This window comes from Ursus americanus, chromosome 3 (genome assembly GCF_024610735.1).
Source record: "Ursus americanus isolate L20-20 chromosome 3, mUrsAme1.1.p, whole genome shotgun sequence".
In the NCBI taxonomy this organism is placed as follows: Eukaryota; Metazoa; Chordata; class Mammalia; order Carnivora; family Ursidae; genus Ursus; species Ursus americanus.
This window is the reverse complement of record NC_142129.1, coordinates 67,781,463-67,788,517: the sequence shown is the minus strand read 5'-3', so window position 1 is coordinate 67,788,517 and position 7,055 is coordinate 67,781,463.

Below are 7,055 nucleotides of genomic sequence, written 5' to 3'. Positions count from 1 at the left end.
AAGAATGGACAGAATTAAATGCCAGTCTTTGGAGACATTTTTCAGAACCACAGATATTTTTGTGCCAATCAGTGCTGCAATTGACTTTTAAGTGGATTCGAACCAAAAGCGGAGAAGAATTTTTAATGAAGTCTTTAAGAGGGTTTACATTTAACTTAATAATTTAAGACTTTCTCCCAAACCTTGCTGAAGTGGTCATTTAAAGTACATATCCATTCAAATACCTCCTCCTAAAACAAAACTTAAATAGGCTCTGATAAATTCTAAGCTTTTTTAGGTCAAAGAGTCTAACTAACTCATCTTTCCCTCACAGCACCAGGCAAAATGAGTTGTCCAGAATGGTGCTCGGTTCCTGTTTGTTAAATAAAGAATGCTTTTAACATATTATTCCCTTGATGAAAAACCCATAAGAAACCCACAATCCCATGCTCGTTCTCTTGAAGTCACAACTGTCCCTGTCCTTTAGTGTTGCTTTCCACCACTCTCCACTACTGTTGTGGAACTTCTTTCTTGGTGAAATTCTTGCTACTGTGATTGTGCTCCCACTTTCCCTTTGTCTTCTCACTCCTACTAGCCACCATTAAGTCCTGACTCAAGTCCTACTTTGTCCATAAATACCCCTCCTATTGCTTAGGCTACAAAGCTCTCTGTATGATTGTTCCATCCTTTAGAGACTGGTAATTCTCACTTAGATCTTCTCTAATTCCTGAATGTATGTTAGCCTTGTGATATAATTAGAGGGTAAGACCCAGATCTTCTTGGCTCTCTTTCTGCTCGGGTTCCAGACTAGAGTGAAGAATGAATGCAAATATTCATATGAATAAATAAGAACAGGATATGATGGTATCCTGAAACACTGGATTAAGAGAGTCTCATGGAGCCACAACAGCCCAGTTAACTTGAAGATTCAGTTCACTTCCAATAATTAATAGATCAGGCTTAGATTTAGGCTCAGATCATCAGGGATACTTCAGACCCTCTCTAAATAGGACAGATGTGTGATTTTCTTGTAGAGTTATTGCTAACTTTCAATAATATATGACCACAAACCCACAGAACTTGATCTTTTGGGTTTATAAAAATTCTGTGTTAATAGTAATCTTTCTGTCTCTCATTAAAAATCAGATGTGCCCACTTTTGTATTGCAAGAATGAGTTGTGACAGATGTGTAAAAATATCGTTTAAAATTATTGGGGAGTGTGTGAAATTCCTTTTGTAGAATGAGTTTTGCAGTTTTGAGATGTCCACATTCTATTTCAAACTATCTTTTGTTTGAAGATCTTCCAAAGATCATAGGAGGAAGAAAGAAGAATTGCATTATAGCAGATTTTCTTTTCCTACTGATTCATTAAACTAAAATTTCCACATAGCAGGAGAGTGAGCCAGTTTCACTCAAACCCAGACATTTCTGACATTACCATTTGCTAAATGGAGTCAATGAGACAAAATGGATCACCATCCCTACAGGAGAGTAGGGCTGATAATTTACACACACTGGATCGATAAGAAATGCAAAAGAAAACCAGAAAGAGTGAGGGAGAAAAGGAAAAAGAGATACAAGATAATAATAACATACAATGTGAACTAGAAACTAGCTCTAAGTTGACACAAATATATAACTCTACATGGAAGCTTTGTATCTCTTCAGCTAATATCGAATAGGATCCAGTACTCACTATAAACCTGCTGTAAAGCTCAGATTTTCTCAAGTTATTTCAAACCCTGGATTTTAACATATCATTCCCTTGATGAGAAACCCATGAGAGACCCCAGCCCTGTGCCTGTCCTATTCAAGTCCAACTCTCCTTCAGTTTTCTTTTCCACCACTCTTCCCTCCTGTTCCAGGACTTGTTTGCATCTGGAGATCTTGCCACTGGGAATGGGCTCCCTCTTTCCCATAATTTTTCCCCATCATTTTTTTTGAACCAGTAAGTTCTAAATGCTGATACATCAGTGAAATGAAACAAAGTCTCTATCTTCATGGGATTTATATTCTAGTGAATGACCAGAACCTAATTATCAGTCAATATAGTTATATTCATTAATGGAGCAAATTCTAGGCATTAAATGATTATATGTCATTTTTGGGTTAATCCTTGAAATAACTCCAAAAATTAGAGATATGTCACTGTCCTTATTTTTATAGAGATAAAAAAAAAATCCTGAGGTTAAGAGAAAGCTAAATAATCTCTGCAGTGTCACATACCTAATAATAAGTGGAACTTGGATTTGAACCCATATTCTCCTGACTGCTAAGCAGGACAGCCCAAACAGGCTTTAAATACCAGGGTGCTAGCCTAAGTGATATATTGCACTTTACACACGTTATGTTACAGTGAAAAGTCCAAACTAAGAAAGATATGACTGTTAAAATTTTATATCATGAGTTTTTTGTATGTGGAGCTATTGGGATAGTAAATGACAAGGTATTTGTTTTCATGTTAAACCCTTTAACTGTTGAACTAATGCGCCTTTTACAGCTTCTTGCAGTGTTCCCAATCTCCTATAAGGACAGCATTTTGCTTGCCTACAAAGTATAATTTTAAAACATTTCTAAAAATTTTCTAATGTGATGTGATACTCTAGTGATAGAAAAAGACTGTTCAGTACTCTTTTCCCTCTGAGTTCTCTTTGGCTTCCCTTTGGGTTGGTTCTTACCCATCAACTTTCAGAGGCCTTTGAGCCTCGTTCCAGGGAACCTACTGACTATGGCAAGTGGAGCTCTCAGCAGCGCTGGGACTCACTGCCAAGCAGGAAGCTGGCAGCTGTGAACACCATCATTTCAGAAGTTCCCAGAAATGAGTGCTATTCTCCAGAATGCTGGGATTCTTTTACATAGACAAGTGCTTAGCTACCTTCGAAGTGTTCATGAGAATTTTGCAAGGGGGCGGGGAGGCCAAACCTCAGGGTCTTTTTAACTCTCAGCTCCCAGGACCCACATACATTTCCTAGAAGCCCTGTGGGGAAATGAAAGACAGAGAGAGCCAGACAATAAGACCCGCTGAGCACCTGCAGCATACAGAACATTGTACTACAAACATAAGGAAAACAATGTACATCGTCTCTGCCCCTGAGGATTTTATATTCTAAAGGAGGAAGGGAAAATATTTTGGAATACCCAACTCAGTCAACAAGTCATATGCCTAATTAGAACTATATAACCACTGGAGAAATGTATAATAACTATAGCATTCTCCCTCCCTGACAGTTTCTTTCCAGAAGCCACATAATATCATGGTTGAAAATATGAACTCCAGAATCATATGGCCTGGGTTAGAATCCTTATGCTGTAACTGCCTAGTCGTGTGGCCTCAGCTTCACTGTATAATCCTTATGAGTAAGATGGGAATAATAATAATATTTCCCTGTAGCATTGTTGTATTAAATGAGCTAATATATAGAAAGTACTTGGAACAGTATTTGCCTAAAGTAAGAGCTATAGTAAGTGCTGCTTCTAGCCAGTGTCACATTCTGTTTGTTTTCAGGCAGAGTTGAAGATTGAGTTGTTTCTCCATTTTAACAGTAATAATAATAATAATAATTCTCCTGTAGTAAATGCTTAGTGTGGAAATGGGACGTGTCCTATCTCATTTAATTCTCATAACAATCATGTAATTGATATAATTTTAAACTTCGTTTGAATACAAGGAAAACAAGGCTTAGAGAGGTTTAAATAACTTCTCAGACTCAAACCTGACTCTTCTGGAACCCATTTTCTGTAATGACCTATTGGTTTTTCTCCTTCACCATGAAAGAATGTCAGAATATTCTGCTGTTTGAGGTGGGTCATGGTACTGAAAGGAATTTAGTAAGGGGGTAGAGGAAGGAATTTAACAGCTCTCTAAATCTTACAATTAAAAGCAATCAAAGTGCAGGTATGACAGTAGAGTTTTGTTGCCCCTCAAGTTTTTTTTTTTTTTTAAAGATTTTATTTATTTATTCGACAGAGATAGAGACAGCCAGCGAGAGAGGGAACACAAGCAGGGGGAGTGGGAGAGGAAGAAGCAGGCTCATAGCGGAAGAGCCTGATGTGGGGCTCGATCCCATAATGCCGGGATCACGCCCTGAGCCGAAGGCAGACGCCCAACCGCTGTGCCACCCAGGCGCCCCTCAAGTTTTTTTTAAGGATATGTACCACACATTGGAAGTCCACTCAGATTTTGTTTCCCATTTCTGAATATCCTTTCACTGATATTTATTTTAAGAGGAGGGATTGATTTAAAAGGCACCATTTCTGAGACCACAGTTACTAGAATTTTACTCAGGTTTTGATCCGGAAAAATATAAAGACTGGTGGAGATATGAGAAATCTGTTGAGGCAAGAAGGAGGGAGAAAAAGGATCTGTGTCCTAGAGACAGACACTCTTGGCTATAACAGAGCAACAGCATCTTTACAATTGATGACTGTATCCTCCATGGTCAGCCCAATCCAGTTTTAAAAGATCTAAATTGAGAAGAGATCTAGTGATGCTCCAAGAGGGGTCAAGATAATGCTGAAGTTTTAGTCAGTCCTTTGGGGAAGAAAAAAAGGAATAGGTTTATTAAAATTGCCTGTGTATTATGCTATAAAAACTTCTACAAGGATGCACAGATGGGCTTCAATTTGGATAACTCTGTTGCTGCATATTAAAGGCCTTTTGAAATACCCAACTCAGTCAACAAGTCATTTTGATTTTGATATCCAATAATGAATAAAACTACTGGTGGGTGTCCTCCTGAGTCATAATGTAATCAGAGGAGAATGGCTAAGTCTGGCTTTCATTTCTTTTTGCTATTGAATATTTTCTCTCAGCCAGGTGCACCTATGCTGAGAACACAACAACATATCGTTGTATATGTAGTGGGGAAACCAAGGGGTTTTTGTCAGAAGGGAAGTAAGAACTGATTAGAGTCAAATAAAAATATGGTTTTGAAATTATTGAGTTTTCTAGAAGAGTTCAACTCTAGGAGTCCAGGATCCTCCAAGCAAGTCAGAACTTTACTGCAAAAAAACAAAAACAGAAAGCCCAAAAACAAAACAAAACAAAAAAACAAATAAAAACCAACCACACAGTTTATCGAGAACTGCCAACTCCACTCCTCTATCAATAGGCCCAGCCCCATGCTGGTCATAGATAACTTTAAAGGTAGAGCTTAGCTCTAGGATTTAGCACTACCTACCTTCTAAGTGCCCCATCACTGGCTGCTGATTACCTAGGCTGCTGATACCTGAGTTAAGGCTTCTGCTTATGATACTAAAGACATTGTTCCCTGAATGGTGGGCAAGATTTCTATGTGCTATGCATCCTTTACCTTTCTTACTTGGCAAACTGTGTTGTCTTGGTTGAGTTGGTTTGAAGCCAAATTCTGTTACCTTTATATTTCTTCCTTTCCCCAAATAAAACCATTGCATGGCCCCAATTTTTCACTCTTTCTTCTGTGCACATTCTTTTCAATATGGTTTTACAGTTCCTCCCTTCAAATGGCGGAGTTTATTTCTCTACCCTTTGACTTGACTTAATTGCCCTTTTGACCCGTTTTCGCCAATAGAATGTAGAAGAAGTAAATGTGTAGAATGCCAGCTCTGAGCATAGTCCCAAGAGGTCATGGACACTTTGGCTTTTCCCCCTGACTTCAGGATGAGAATAAGAACAGGCCAGCCTGCTGTAAAATGAAAGACCACATGAAGCACAGCCAAGTGAACTCAGTTGTCCCATCCAAGCTTCCAGACGGGTCTTCCCCAAATCAGCAAAATTACCCCACTGACTTGAAGCTGACATAATTGAGTACCACGATTAGCAGAACCACCCAGCCATCCTGATTAACTCTTGGAGAAGGAAGGAATGATAGTTGTTTTAAGGCACTAAGTTTCAAGCCTTGCTTGAATGTGAGCTGGTATCTTCAGCTCCTAGCACAATATCTGACACTCAGTACTTCTCATAGCAAAAATACTAAATAAATGATATCTTGGAATTCACATCAGTGAACATTTGGATTGCTCTCTAATTTCTAATCAGATCTAAATTTATTTTTCTTATTAATCAACATCCTCTTTTTTGGACCGGTCTCTTCTGTATTCTTAATTTGGTGTCCTCTTGGTTTCTGTTTTATTTTCACTTAGAAATGAATAATAAATTTGAGAGATTAAAAAGTTTTGTAAATGCCTTTGGTATTTTTTTGGTAGAGGACTTTAGAAAGTAAAAGGAGCCATGTGAAGAGAAGGGCAAAGAATCCAAAATCAAATGAGAATGGAAGATTTGCCTTGATCTTATGAATTTAATGATGAAATTCTGAGTCACAAAACAATTGTTAGGGGTATTATTTCATAACAAAAAATCCTTGAATTTTTATTTATGTGATTTCAAATAGTTGCTACCTGTCCTACATTTTACATGTTCCAGTAGCCTTTGATTTTTCTTAAAACTTCATTCAGAAGCCTAGGCATTAAAAGTAACTGTAAATCTTTTTTATTTGGTGACTAAGTCTTTCTGGTTAGTAGAATTCAGGATATAGCTATATTTTCTCCCATCTTCTAATAATTTGAGATCTTCAGCCAAAGAACCACTTTTTTATGATTGCCAACAGTATTCATTTATAAAATGTGCATAGATATTGGGCATGAAGTCTTCAGATGTGAGGAATTTAGGACGGGACATATACCACAAAAAAAATTTTTTTTTTTTGCATTATTTCTCCTTTGGGATAAAATCCATCAAGTTCCAGTATTAACTTTATGCAGCAAGGCAATGAGCACTTTTGGATTATTTGCACCTTCTTAGCATGTGAAGCATTAGTACAATGTTAGCTTTAGAAAGCTGTTGTACTCTGTGGAGGTGTTGAGGATGTTGTTCTCTTGGCATGGCTAAGGACTGGCTGCTTGTTTCCTCTTTTTACAGAGACAAGTGATATTATGATCCAAATGGGCAACTCAGAAAGGGAAGAATAAAAAAGAAGTAGCCTATGTTGTTCTTTTAATTATCACATTAGACTGCAGCCATTTAAGGTTTGGCGCTTGATTGCATTCCTTGTCTCTTGAGGTGTAGGAACATTTCCCATCATGGCCTGGCTGTTGATGC